The sequence below is a fragment of the Sciurus vulgaris genome, assembly GCF_902686455.1.
Source record: "Sciurus vulgaris genome assembly, chromosome: 13".
NCBI classification, from domain to species: domain Eukaryota; kingdom Metazoa; phylum Chordata; class Mammalia; order Rodentia; family Sciuridae; genus Sciurus; species Sciurus vulgaris.
In genome coordinates, this window is record NC_136474.1 from 23,757,324 (window position 1) to 23,771,977 (window position 14,654).

Below are 14,654 nucleotides of genomic sequence, written 5' to 3' on the forward strand. Positions count from 1 at the left end.
CGGGAAAGCATGAAGCAGAGTGTGCTTCCCACTGAAATAGAATCCTGATACTTCAAGAAAGGATGGAGAACATTTCAAAACATGACCCAGTGGAACATGTCTCCCACACAGAAAGTAAAATATGAACGGAACTTTTGGGATCCTGGATGTACAGGCCAGCCCTGAAGCTTCTGGATTCCACAGGGAAGGGGTGCCTGATATCCAGCAGCAAACACCACCCAGGGCATATCAAGTACTGGGGTACAGGTTCTGTAGGATTTCAGTAGCTTCACACTGTGGAGGCTGGTGTCTTCATCCACTAGCTTAGCCTCAGAGGAGCCAACTGCATTCTTGGCTGCCCAGCTGATTCTCAGAGCATTGGCATAGGACAGGTATTGTCCCATCTCACCTCCTGCCCAGGAAACCCCACAATTTTATGCCTGCTGCCCATCACAAACAAGAAACCTAATAAAAATTTCTGTTTTGTCCACCAGGTCCCACACAAGTGCTGAAGAGGAATCCATATGCTTTATGGAATGACCATGGCTGAATCTATCTATCCACATGAGGAAAAGCCACAAATCAACATTCATGAGGGTTTTGAGCCCTCAAGAATGAACCAACCCAGGTAGGAGCAGTGGGTCAGAATGACCACAGTCAATGCAGTGGATCAGAATGACCACAGTCAATGCATACACACAAGGATTCTTGATGCTCCACCCACAGTACACACAGAATCACCAACATATGAACTCGTTGTTGCCTGAACATGTTTACTTCACACATATGACTCATCATACATACTGAGAACACACACTCACACATGAGGTATGCTAGTAAATGCTTAATAAGATGTCATCCAGCGGGAGGTAAAAAATAGTCTTGACTTTCAGTTTGCAAGGTGTATCTAATCAACCAAGACTAATTTTAATTTAACAACCAGATACCACTAAATACAAACACAAAATGGGATGAGCCCCTTCACTTACCACAACTAGTTCCAGCCCACACCAGCATACAAAGTATATGTGCAAGCAATTTGGCTGTCCCTGGAGTATGAACTTCAACTTCAACCCCAAATTCACAAAGAAAATCATATCGCCATCTCCAGCAATAAATCACCTGAACGTATGTACAACTGTAATGTATACCCTGAACAGATATAATGCCTGTTATTTCTGAACATAAGTGCAACTGCTCTCTGCACCCTGAACAGATGTAACACTTGTTACTATATCGACTTTCACACAAAATACCCTATTCATCCTAAATGTTCACATGTGTCTTTCCTACAAAACAACAAACAAACACAACATGAGCCGGAAACATATCTATACAACAAACACGCTGCCTCCATATACACCATGAATACCCTACAGGCACACATTCTGGGAAACCAACAAGTATACAAACACTTGTCCCATGCACTACCCAAATAGACACACATGAAGTCCCACACTTCTCAAATACATTTCTCCACAACACCTCCACGCACAATGTACACAGCCTAGTTCCAAGCACACAATATACCTCCCACAAATGTCAGAGTACACAACCTGTGAATTCAAGGACACTCTCAGCCACCAAAAGCCTCTACTTTTCAAACACATGAGACTGAACACAAATACCAGGAACACTCAGGCAACATCACACCAATCTTCAAGGATTACATTCCACCATATGCACAAACACAACTCTTGAGCATCTTGTATATGCGTAAACTCTAAATATGCACATCCACGATCCCAGGAACATACACCTAAACACTCATGTGCATACACAGAAAACACAAAAACATTCATCTGGCATGCATGAGGCACAGTTCAATACCAGCACACACAAAAAACCAAACATGCACTAATCTTTATACACAGTTTCCACACAAGAACTGGGAAACAGACACGTGAATATTCCCAAAACTTCTCACAGAGATTCCCTAAAACCGCATAGTATTCTACATCCCCAGGAAGCAACCTGCCAACCATGCCACTCAAAATGTCTATCTATGCCTATAAACATCACAACATTCCTCAAATACACTCTGAATACTCCTATCATCCTCATTCCCAATGAAATAATTTATAGAATGCAACCACTTAGTGATAAATCCACAAACCAATGTGCATGCCCAACACACAGGAACATCTCCAGCATATTATATAAAATACACATAAAACTACTTACAAATCCCATAATATCACTGGCTGCAAGAATACACTTCTTCTCCACCCCACTAAGAAATCACTCTGTCACGCATCTCTAACACTACAAACACGATTCCCACAATGCCTCACCTCTCTATCCCATACGTACATCCCAACTTCCCAGTTATAGACAAGTAAGTTTCTATTCAACACACACATGGTCGCAGAAAATACACATCAAAAGTGCCATGTCCCTTAAGTATACATACACTCGAGCATTCTTCCTTCTCACTACTGTTGCTCATTCATGTAACAAACACTGACACAAACAAACGAACACCTCTGGGGTGTGCTAGTTAATTCAATCTCCATATACACCTACCTCTCCACAAGCATCGCATCCCTACACGATAAACTGGCACACACAAATATACAAATATTCCCAAATAGGTAGTACCTTATACTACCATCATACACAAGAACCCGAAATGCCAACACAAGAAAAAATTCCTCAATCAAAAATGAAGAATCCTACTAACTGCCACACCACAATCACATATATTTTTCCTACTCCTACAAAAAAGTACTCTCAGACCTGGCCTCAGTACAAATACATGAAGAGGAATACCAAAAATATAAACAAACCCACATCACCAAACACCATGTCCTGAATGTAAAAATACTCCTATATGTCCCAATTATGTCAATCATTTCGCAAACCCAGAGAAATATACTCAAACATAATCCTTAACCCTTCTCCTATGCACAAACACACATTTATTTCCAAAATTACCATCCTGCACGCGCACACGCCAGTCTTCATTGGAAAAACTAACAAAGAAAAAACCACAGGTGAAATATTACAAAATCCAGATGACAAACACCTAACCTCAACTCTCTGAGTTTATCTTCCCACCCTCCAAATACACACGACCCTACAAAGTCTCACAAAATCAGTCACGACTCTCCCTTAGTCTCAAATTACAACCACTTACCACCACCTGCATTTCTGAATACACAGCAGATTCTCATCAGTCACTTGAAAACTAAACAAACCCCAAACTCTGAAGGCATGTCAACACATGAGGGGCACCACCACCCCACAAAAGGAACAGGGACAGCCCCTCATGCCCTCTGACGTCCTACCATCCCTACAAAGACAAGCACAGCATCTCATTTTCTCTTACAAATAACCTCCCATTGATCATCGTGCCCTTCAAAATGAAAGGAAAACTTCCCGCACCCGGAAACCCCGACAAGGGCCTCCCAGTAACCCGCCAACACACACGAGAGCATGCGATCCATTTCCACTGTGCGATCCATGAACGCCACACAATTTAATAACCAAATCTCAATCTCTTTATTGCAGAACGACTGTAGGGTAGATGGTTCTCATCCGGTCATCCAGTCCATTTTCCACACTCTTCCGCCACAGCCAACCTAGGACTGCACGTCCATCGGGAGGCGACCACAGCAGAAGAGCCAGAGTGGCTGGGTCGTCCCTTTTGCAAAGTCGCCAGCGCCACCGGTCAGGAGTGTCCTTCTGCCTAAGGACGCGGAGGCCTCTGACAACTCCAGCACGCACACGTGTCCCCGGGACGAGGAGAGGCCGTCCCAACTCCAGGGACGCCGCTGCTCGCTCACCATGGAGGCTCCGTTCACGGCTGAGGCCAAGGGCTGCCATGGAGGCCGACTCAGAGGCTCCAAGCTCGCACCGCCTTGCCGCTCGCTTCCTGCACAGAGGCGCGGGTCCACGCAGGGCCTGTTCTGGGCGCCGCCTGCGTCCAGGTGAGAACGGCCGAGGGGCAGCGGAGCAGACGCTGACACAGGAAGGGGAGGCCTGCCGAATGCGTCGGTGACCGGCACACGATGGACCGGGGAGGTAGAGGCACGCGGGTCCAGTACCTCTGGGTTGGCAACTGACTCTGGAAGCCGCCATGGGAGCCAAGCCGGCCGTTGGGGAACCGCCAGCCGCGCTCCCGCTATGCGTTGCATGCTGCAGCCGCAAAGGAAACTGGACCGTTGGACGCAGCCGCCGCCTGCAGCGCCACAGCGCCTCCCAACAAGCGGGCGCGCATGCGCGAGGACCGTGGCGGGGAAGAGCCCAACGCCTGCACCAGGGATGGAAGTGCGTCAGGGTTTGAAAGGTGTAGCCTGCAAGGGGGCTCCTCCTCCTCCTCGGGAGCCTCGGGCTGCTCCTTCCTCCAGCGAGTGCACCTGAATGACCGCCCGGATGTTCACTATTACACACCTGCTGTGCCTGCATTGGAGACCGCCCTGGATGCAGAGTTGCAAGCTCTCTACCCTGAAGCTCAGGCTCCTCATTTTGGATGCAGTTTCCATCCCCTTTGCACTGTCTGTTTCATTCATCTCAGTCCTCCAAACATCAGTGTGCCCTTTCGTCCTACTCCATCTGTGGGTTCCATTAAACAACAGATCTGGCAAAGATTTTAGGTCTCAGTAACACTCTTAAAACCCCCATTCCTTGATTTTGCCTTCCCCATTTACTGTACTCAGCATATTATTACATAAGTAGAGCCCTCCCAACACAGACTAAAATTCATCCTTTCCTTTTCTCCTACGTGCCATACTTTTAGCTGGAACTTTCTCAAATGCGTGCCATGGATTCACTTGACCTTGTAATACTTTGAAGAAAAAAGAACACCCCCTTCATGCTCTTTCTGGAAATTTGGGTTTAATTAGTATCACTTCTTTCCAAAGGATATTGTGGAAGACACGTCACATGTGACACTACCAAGGGCCTCCTGCTGGGCAGAAGTAGAGGCTGCATGGAAGGCAGACAGGCCTTTAGCAATTCCTCCAATGTTCCTGATTAGGATTACATCAATGTTCAGACTATCCTTCTTTCCCCTCAACAATCAAACTTAGTTCAGGGCTTCACAACAGCAATGGTCAGATGGTAGGACACAAGGACATTTCACTGCTTCTTCCATGGCCAGTTTTCACAAATTGAATTTGACTGGTTGGAGTATATGTGCATCTGCAGTCTAGCATTTTGAAGGAGTGCATGGGGTAAGGGGTGAAGCGCAGTGGCAAAGCACTGACCAAAGGTGTGCAGGAGCCCGTAAGGCAATCTCCATCTAGCAAAAAAAAGCTTGCTTTGAAATCTGGTCCCCATTATTCACGATAGTAGATGATTATTTCTTAGAAAAACTGATTGTGGAAGGAGGAGAAGACAGTTTCTCCACATTGCATATTTTATATCACTGGTTCAAAAACCCCCACCAGCCATAATATTAATGACATGAATGTGGGAAACAGATGACAAGTGAAGAATGAAAGAAACTTGTTTTCACTGCTTGAGTATCATGGTTTGCCCCACTATTCCTCTGAAGACACTGATAATAAGGTGTTGGCTATTTCATGAACTCTGAAGTGTGTGTTCTGCAGATGTGATGGGATGAAAAAACACTATATCCATAAAATGCAAGCCACACCCTAGAGTTTGGAGTACTGGCGGTTTCCACCCATGACTGTGTGTCTGATGAGAGCCCCAGTTCACTGGGCCTGCCCAGCAGGGGAAGAAAAGATGCTTATTGAGGCACTGAAATAGAGGAGCACCTCTCAAACCACTCTCCTATGGATTTTAGAAACTATCTCAACATGACCCAGAGGCACACACCACGTGTCACCACAGGATGCCTTCAAGGGAACATGAAGTTCTTCCCTACTTGCCAGAGCTCTTCATGGAATGTCTGCCCACCCAGGCCTGATGCCTTCCACCCCTCCCCCCCTACAGAATGTCTAGAACCAGCATTCCACTGGGGTTTACATTCAAACTTTGCCCAGCATTTCTGTTGGACCCTGAGCATCTGCTACAGTCAGACCACTCTCTAGGTCCAGTATAGACGATTCCCACTTGGAGACTGCGAGACTCTGTGTCCAGTGTCTTGACCTATAGAAAGAGGTGAGTCAGGAGGGACGGTGGTATGTTTTCTGAACACCAGTCACCCTGTAAATCCTTGGGAATTTGAATGGACTACTTCCTCTCTCGTCAACTGATGAAGCAGAAGTAGACAAAGGAGAGAGCCTTAGACAAGAGAGACTTGACATGGCTCAGAAAGCCCAGGACGACTGATAGTGCTCATGGGGAGGAGAGCTCCTAAGACGTCCATCAACACCACTCAGGGGAAGGACATTGGGTCAGCTGAAACAAGAGAGGCCAAGGGACTGATTCCTTGCAGAATCGACACAGGTCACTGTGTGAATTTTTAGGCAGTCAGAGACAGTGTCACAGTGGTGGTCAGTTAGGGCTGCCTGGAGGGGAGAGGCTGAGCCTGTGTCCATTCTTCAGACACCTGGAAGCTGCCTGTGATATCATTCTGAGGGGATTGACACGAGGCTCTCATATCATAAATGGGAAGTGGAGAGAAATGTTCTCAGCTAGTAAACAGCCTAGTGTAGTGTGGTTCCTGCTGACCACATCTGCAGTGTGATACACTCTGGGTGAGGCTGCAGGGCACGCCAACTGCCACAGCCCAGGGTCCCTCACCCACTTCCTGCCCAGGAAACTTCTTCAGTTCAGAGAGCAGGTGTCCTTGATTCCTGAAGGGCAGGGAACCAGGGAAACGCAACCAACAGAGATTCGGACCTAGGAGGTCTTCTGACTTGTTCTCGCTTTCATGGAAAGAGGTCTTTCAGAGTGTCCTGGTGTGGAGCTCTCTCTGCTACAGCCTCGGCCCTTTTTATTTCTATGTTGGCATGAAGACATTGCTCATCTTCCTTCTTTAGTACTCCATGAAAGGTGAACACACGGAGAGTGCGTTTCCTTTGGTTCAATGAGTTTCGAGGGCAACTGGGTTCTTTTCAAGACAAAAAGAACAGCACACAGGACGGGGCCCCACTCCTGTTCTCATATGAAGTTAGGCAGGTGTCCTGATTAATGTATGCAAGTGGTAAAGTGTTCTTGATCGATCTTGAATACCGTGACTGCATGACATTCTGGGGAACAAGAATGTGCTCCAGACAACCCTGCCACACCTAGCAGCAGGTGCAGGCCTGGTTCTCTGTAATACTTTCCTATGTTTCAAACAAACAAAGGACCTGAGAATGGCTCCAATTCACAGGCCCAATAACAAGGTGAGCAGTGGCCTTAAAAGTCTCTGAAAGTCGCATCACTCACCCTTCCATCACCTTTAGTAAATCTCAGCAGCCATTGCTGGCGATGCCAGGAGAGGATCTCAGGGAACACAATGTCTATCGCACAGACCTCTTCCTTAGGAACAGAGCTCCCTATGTCACGGCAGGAACCAGTGAATGCTGGGGAGGGGGTGGCCAGAATGTGTCCTCCCATTGGGCACTGCTGTGGGAAGTGCTGGGAGAAGTACCCACATGCTGGGAAGAATTTGCTCCTGGGTGAACTTCAGGGCTCCTCAGCCTCTAGCCAGGGAGAGAGTTTATTCAGGTGACATTTGTTTATGAGAGACTAGGAAAGAAGTGGAGGGGTATGCAAGCAGAGTCAGCAAAAGGAAGGCTAAGGAGGTGATGGGTCCATAATCTTCGAAATCGCCACCTGCAACATGACCCTGGAATGCCTGGAACTGCCCTGGATTAGGTCCCTTTCCAGTTGGCGAGCATGCGGAGGGGCATGGTGCCACTGAGCACACTCAAACTGAACCATTTCTAGGGAATGCCCCAGGAGGGCAACAGATTGTCTGCAAAGGATGTGCCAGGGGCCTCTCAGAGGCAGGGAAATCTGAGGGTCCACAGTGTTCATGGAATCCTGGCAAACTGGGAACAAGTTTCCTCTGGGTGTAACTACAACTAAGGAAACACAATGCAATCCACTCAGGGATGTTTGCAAACTGCAAATATCTTTGCACAGAGGGTCCTGAGCTGTTATGATTTTTTCATCACATTTTCACTGACTAAAGAGCTGGGGGCCTCGATCCTGCTGACATTTCCCCCTCCTCCTCTCTCCCTTTTCGTTCCCTCCACAGCATCTGAATCAGAGACCAGGCATGAACTTCAATCCAGGTGCCTTCATGAATCCATTCAGAGGCCTGCCCTTTCTTCCCGCTGCCCCTGTGCCAACACACCAGCCATTCTGGGAGCTGCCCATGGCACCACGGGTGGCTGCACCCATCTCCCAGGGTAACCCTCTGGTGCTGTCTGCTTACCCTGGACAACCATATGTGGCTGGGCTGTTCGGCTTTGGACAACGTGGGCCAGAACCGAGGCCAATAGAGCCGCCTCGTATTCAGAACATTGCCCACACTCAGGGACCCCCCAACTGGAGGGCTCCAGGGGCCTTCTGCCAGGGTATGGAGAATCCTGCTCCATTCCTCCCGGCGACTGCCCTGAGGACCACCGTGCCTGCCTCAGCCAGTGGGGGCATCCGGAACTACAGGGGCCCCTGTTACCTGGGCCGTCAGCCTCCAGCACCACGACCATTTGCCCAGGTGGCCCCAATCATGTTCCCAATGAATGCCCAACAATGGCCAGGTAGAGTGTATGGGGAGGGCGCACTGCCCACCTTCCAGGCTGCAGTGCCACCAGATGACTCCAACGAACCTCAGAGCACATACGAAAACTTCCGGCGCTGGCAGCGCTTCAAGACCCTGGTCCGCAGGCACCTTCCTCAGACTCCCGATGTGGAAGCACTCTCCTGCTTCCTCGTGTGAGTGTTCTCCCCAGGGTTGCAGAACTCTTCATGGAGTTCTGAGGGGAAAAAAGTGGGGATGGAAAAGAAAACTGAGATGCAGGGTACCTGGAAGGAAGGTCCTGAGGGTGGGGGAACAGGCTGAGAGACCTACATTGCCAGCAATCTCACATCAATCTCACATCAGCAGACTTAACATGCCATGACTCAGTTGCCCCTCACGACCCTATGAGTGCAGGTAATCTTTGTTTCCAAAGATCGTCACTGTCACATGGAGGACTCAAGGCCAGAGCAGGTTCCTTGCATAACGTTAGCCAGGATTCGGAGATGGCTGACTGACTCCATATGATCGTCCCTCCCCCAGGAATTTCACCTTCCAGCAGAGACCTGATTGTTCCCAGCACAGAGGACATCACTACCAGAAGTGGGGTTAGGAGTGCTGGCCCCAAGATGGAACTCTACGGATACCCACACACATTGTCCCAAACTCCTGCTCAGGACCCTATGATCATGCAGCACTCATGGGGAAGCTCACGCTCTTTGGATCCAGGATGGGGATGTTCATCTAGCCCACTTTGTAAGCTTGCTCCCTGGCCATTCTGGGCACTGTCTCAGTCAGCTGGGGCTGCCATCCAGGGTAGCATAGAGCAGGGGGATGAAAGGACAGGCATGTATTTCTCAGAGTCTGCAGCCAGGAGGCCCAGATAAAGGGTGCCTGACCCCAAGTGCCATGAGGGCTCTCTCTTCTGCTCCCTTGAAAAGGCTGCTGACTCACCAGTGTCCTCACATGACACTGAGGTCACTTCAGAGTGTCTTCCTTCTCCTAGAAGACCACTAATGCCCTCATGAAGCCCCACCCTCAGGATCTCATCTAACTCCCCAAAACTCTAAAGCCAATCTCCACATGCCCATCACATTGGGGGTTAGAATTTCAACAAGTGAACTTTGGAAGGTAAAAAGCGTTCACCACATAATACCCCATGCCACTGAGGAATCCAAGGAAAACCATACAGGCCACTGAGGACTTGATGTTAATGTCTGGTATGAAGTATAGTGTCCCAGGGCCCCAGTGACAGTACTTTTGAGTTGAGCAGGATGGGGCAGCTGTAACAAAGGTAGGAGGCGTGTTGGGCCAGGAAAACTGAGAATGGAGGGTGACCTTGTGGATTCTGACTGATCCTGATGAATTCCAGCCCAGTGCTGCGGTCCCTGTCCCGACGGGAGCCCACCATAACCGTGGAGGAGGGCCTGCGGAAGGGTTTGCAGGAATGGCAGCGCACGAGCAACTTTGATCGAACAATCTTCTATGAGACCGCGGAAAAGTGAGCCAGGCTTTGGGGCCCAGAACCTAGGGGTGGGGGATCGTGGATTACACAGCAGTGTCTTGTAGGGCCTGTCACCTTCCTGCTCGCTCACAGGCAACTAGCTCTCCAAGCAGCAACTCCTAGCGGGAGCTCCAGGCATTCTCTCTGCAACTGTACAGAAACTCCAGTCTCAAGGTTCCCGATTCCAACTCTGCCTTCGGGGTCAGGATGGGGAGGGGTAACTTGCCCAGCCACATCAACTCCTTCTGCTTTGTTGGCTCTGCAGAGGGGAAAGTTGCACTAGCCTCACACAGGCCACTGCCTGGGAACTGGCACCTTGTTGCAGACTGGGGAGACGAGATGTCATGAAAGTGGACGCTACTACTTCAACCTGATGTTCCAGAAGAGGGTGGCAGTGGGGAGCGCATGCTCAGGGGAATCCAGTACCTCAGAAGCCCTGGGGACACATCCCCAGTCTTTATTCCCTTTCCTCTAAGTAATCCCTGCCATTCTAACAAGCGAAAAGAAAAAGAAACAGCCCTCATTGGAAGCAACCCAAGGTTCTGCTTAGCTTCCACTTTCACGTGACCTCTCCTGTGCCTTTGTCTCCAACGTGATCCTTCCAGGGCTCATGGTCCCAAGCTCAGTATCCCTGGATTGGTCCAGGAACCCTGGTGTTCCCTGATAGAAGCCAATTCCCTGACCAGCTCTAGCATTTATCTGATCTGTGTTGTTCCTGGTAGGGACAGGAGAGAGTGGGAACAAGGGTCACCTATGGGCCCTGCCTGAGTCCCCCATATCTAATTCCCTTCAGGGGTAGTTGAGGTAGTGTTTCCCAGCACTGTGGTTCTCCCTTTGAAGTAGCTATCTCCGGGGACTGACCCGGCCCACTCCAGCACACAGTCCCCTGTCCCTGACACCAGTTCCTGCCTGGTAGGAGGTAGCACCTGACTGGTATGCCTGACCTGCTTCTCAGTTCAGCCTGTGCCTCCCTCACCCAAACCCTACCAAGGTTCATGGAATTTGAGGCTGCAGAAGAGTTGGAGGATCCAAGGATGCAGCTGTCCGGGGTCTTCCAGTCCCGACCACCTCCTGTACCTCAGAGGCTGGATCATCCAAAGCCCCCGGTCCCTAAGGTTGTCCAGCAGTCAGGTAGGGTTGCCTTATACCCACAGAAACCCATGAGAGTATCCAAAGGGTACCAAGGACGAGGCAGGTTGTTATCCTAAATAGAACGTTTCCTTCACTACGGGGGATGTGTTCTTGCATGAAAAACAGCCCCACAGAACCTGATGTCCATCACCCTTTGTTCTGAACTGCATATTGACTGGGCCGAGTACATAGTTCCTTTCTCTCCTTGAACGCCCAAAGAACCAACACACCGTTTTCCCGCACTTGGGTACTGGGTGGGCAGAGTGCGTGGAGTTATCAGTGGTTCCAAATGTCCTCCCAAGTGGCTGTGCTAGATATTCTACCTGGTACACCGTCACCTCCCTTGGGTCCTCAGGTGAGGCTGTCCTGGTGCATGGCAGGTCAGGTTAGGTCCCTGAATCCTGCCTTGTACCAAATGTTTGGGATGAACATGGACCCCCCCCCCCCCATCCAAGGAATATTCTGGTCCTCCCTGTCCTAGCGTGCACCTCCAGAAAGACCAGCCTTAAGGCACGGCCTGCTCGCTCAGTAGCAGCCAAATCTAAGGTGCCACAGACCAAGGTGTCTGAGACCAAGGCACGTGAAACCAAGGCACGCACTATCAAGGCACCCAAGACCAAGGCACCCGAGGCGATCCCACCTGAAGCCGTCCAAGAGTACCTGAACATCATGGATGAGCTGGTGGGGCCTACCAACATTACCACCTGGGAGCCCTCCAGCTTGTTCACAGGAGAGCTTGCTGCAAACTTGGGAGAGGAAGAACTGGAGCAACAGCCAATAGACGATGATTTATACCCAGACCCAAGTCTTCTAAGCTACATTGATGAAGACTTCGTCAAGAAGGTGAGCTGAGTTCATGGTGTCTACAAGGTTTCAGGACCCATAAGGTCGAGCTTCATACCTTAGGTTTTCAGCATTTTGTGTATGTGTCTGTGTGTGCGCAGGCCCGCGTGCAGGTATTGAGAATATGTGCAGCTGGCGGTTGGGATTTGACAACCCCATGGTGTGGACCAGGATAGGGTCATCATTGCTATCTGTTTCTCCTAGAAGTCTTCCTGACTTAGGGTCATTTCCTCCCAAGGTCACTCACGCTCTTTTCCTTCTCCCAGGTGGAGACCATGATTCACCCCCGATTCCTGGAAGAATTACTTTCCTCCAAACCAGATATAGATATCTTGGCCCTAACAAAAGAGCTGGAGCAGGAGGAAGGACTCACCTCTGGCCAGGTAGACAGGGGAACGAAGGTGTCCCAGCAGACCAGGGTCTGGAGGTACACTGGTTATACGACTGGCGGGGACACCAGAAACACAGGGGCTTGTTTGGAATCAAAAGACAGACACAGAGAACGGAGCACCAGGTAGAACGACGGAGGTCAAGATACCAGGTTTACCAAGGCTTGGGGACACACACCAAGTGGATAAGGCAGACAGAGATACCTGACAGACTGGGAGACAAAGGGACACAAGTAGGCAGGAAAAAGAGTGGCCACAAGTGGACAGGGGTGCAAGGGACAGCAGGTGGATGAGGTACGTGCAGGAGTCTGTTCACATGGCTCACAGAAACCTTGTCTATCCTCATCCTGCCTGTGATACAAGATTCCGGAGTGTGACTGCTCTGGAACATAGGATATAAGAGGGACAAAAGGAAAGAGACAGGAGTGTCAGGGACAGAATCGGGAGAGCAAGCTGAAAGGAAGCCCAAGAGGGTGGCCAGCAGAGCCTGCCTGTCTCTCTGAGACCATGATGGGTGACACCTCCAGCTCCCACCTTCCACTAAAATATAAATGTCCCTGTCCTCTGTGGTCCTTGTCATACATAAAGAGTTAGCCAGTGCCCATACCCTCAGCTCATGAGGAAGCACCTCTGCAGGTGCCGCTAGATCATGGTATGTTCCAACAGGACTCAAGAGCTTCCGAGGCAGCTGCCAGCCAAAATGCAGAGAAACGTGACCATCACGTGGATCCAGAGGTCGGCGTGGAGAACGGGAACCCAGAGGTGGCTTCCCAGGACTTGAAGAAGTGCAGGGCCACAGAGCCCGAGTTGTTAGGTCCAAAGGACACTGCTATTCTCCACAGCGGTCATGGGTCTTCTGCACTGGCGGCGGTCAGGTCCAACCTTCCTCCCCAAAACCGAAGATCCTCCTCTGTAAACCTGGGGAACAAAGATGCAGTGGGTCCTAGAAGAGCCGCTACTTCTGGGGGGCCACGTGGGACAGCCAATGGCTGCAGTGTGGACGATGACCTCCAAAGCCTGGATTTCCTCCTAGTGTCCCAGCACCATCTGCTGCCCTGGGGACTGTCACAGAGCCAGGGCCCTCACGTGGAAACCCTCGGCTCAGGAGAGCAAGCGGTCCAGGCCCCACTTCCCCAGAGAGGAGGCCTCAGTCACCAACCACCTCCAGCTGCCACGCCCAAGAAGCGAGCTCTCACGGGATGCTCATACAGTGTGGAGAAGATGTCCCGCTCTGGGCCTCCCCTCCAGGTCACCGGAGGACAACATCTGGATCTGGAGCTGCTTCGAACATGCCAGCCTCAGAAGAGGAAGTTCAACGCATCAGGCAACCAACAGAAGAGGAGGAGGACCTGAGGACAGTACTGTTGCTGGGTGGCCTCCGGGGTGGCTGTCCCTCAGACGAGATCTCGCCCTGGTTTCATACTGCACCCCAAGAGCCAAAGGTTCCTCCTCTCACAGGACAGTTCCTGCTGGACCTCAGGAAATAGAAGGGAATGGGAGGGTATAGGGAATGTACAAATGGGGCAGGGAGGGGGCAAAGGGAGGGTACTGAGAGGTGAGTTGTGGAATGTTCAAGCCCGGGTGGGAAAATGTACCTCGCTGTCCTGTGTCAATGGGAATAAAGGTGGCTTTGTAGGGAAAATCTCCTCAGGCTGCCGCCTTCTGCCGTGGTGTCTGTGCAGCTTCATGCAGTGAGAACTAAAAGGAACAGGTAATTGGAGATGCCAGGTCCCACGGTGCATGGGTGTCCATTCACTGGGTCTTGCCTCCAGATTTAGACTGCTCTTCCACTGATCCTGGAATACAACAGGAAAAACTCCCAGGACCCCACTCACCACCCCACTGAAAAGACCTCTCAGTTTAAGGGATCGTCTCTTCATCCTTTAATCACCTGTGTCCCTTCAAATATCTCTCTTACAAATCATCCGAGGGCCTGATATGAAGAGGAATCACAAAGGGGCAAAGTGCATCTCCCTTGGTACTTGCAGCTCTGAGCTTTGAGGACTGCATGGTGGCTCTCAGATCTTAGTGTTACTCGCCCTGAGATTGAATGTTAGCGACCCTCAGCTCCTCATGGTAGCATGAACTCCTCAAACCCAGGACTCCTTTCCTCTCACTATGCGACCACAAGGGGAGTGTCAGGAAATCCTGTGACTGGATATTTCTCCCAACTGCTCAGCTGCTCTGGGGATGAGCTCCTCTTCTCACATGCCTTTTTGAT

General features: G+C 50.4%; 1 long non-coding RNA gene across 1 annotated transcript in view; it reads right to left on the reverse strand.

The window, feature by feature from the left end:
- Positions 1 to 13,711, reverse strand: part of LOC306643083 — a 143,581-nt gene extending 129,870 nt beyond the window's left edge. The window contains exons 1-3 of the long non-coding RNA XR_013758818.1: positions 13,596 to 13,711; positions 13,041 to 13,351; positions 8,620 to 8,804 (exon numbers count right to left, since the gene is read on the reverse strand). This is a non-coding gene — a long non-coding RNA (uncharacterized lncRNA). The remainder of the gene's footprint in view (positions 1 to 8,619; positions 8,805 to 13,040; positions 13,352 to 13,595) is intronic.
- Between the last annotated feature and the right edge of the window lie 943 nt (positions 13,712 to 14,654).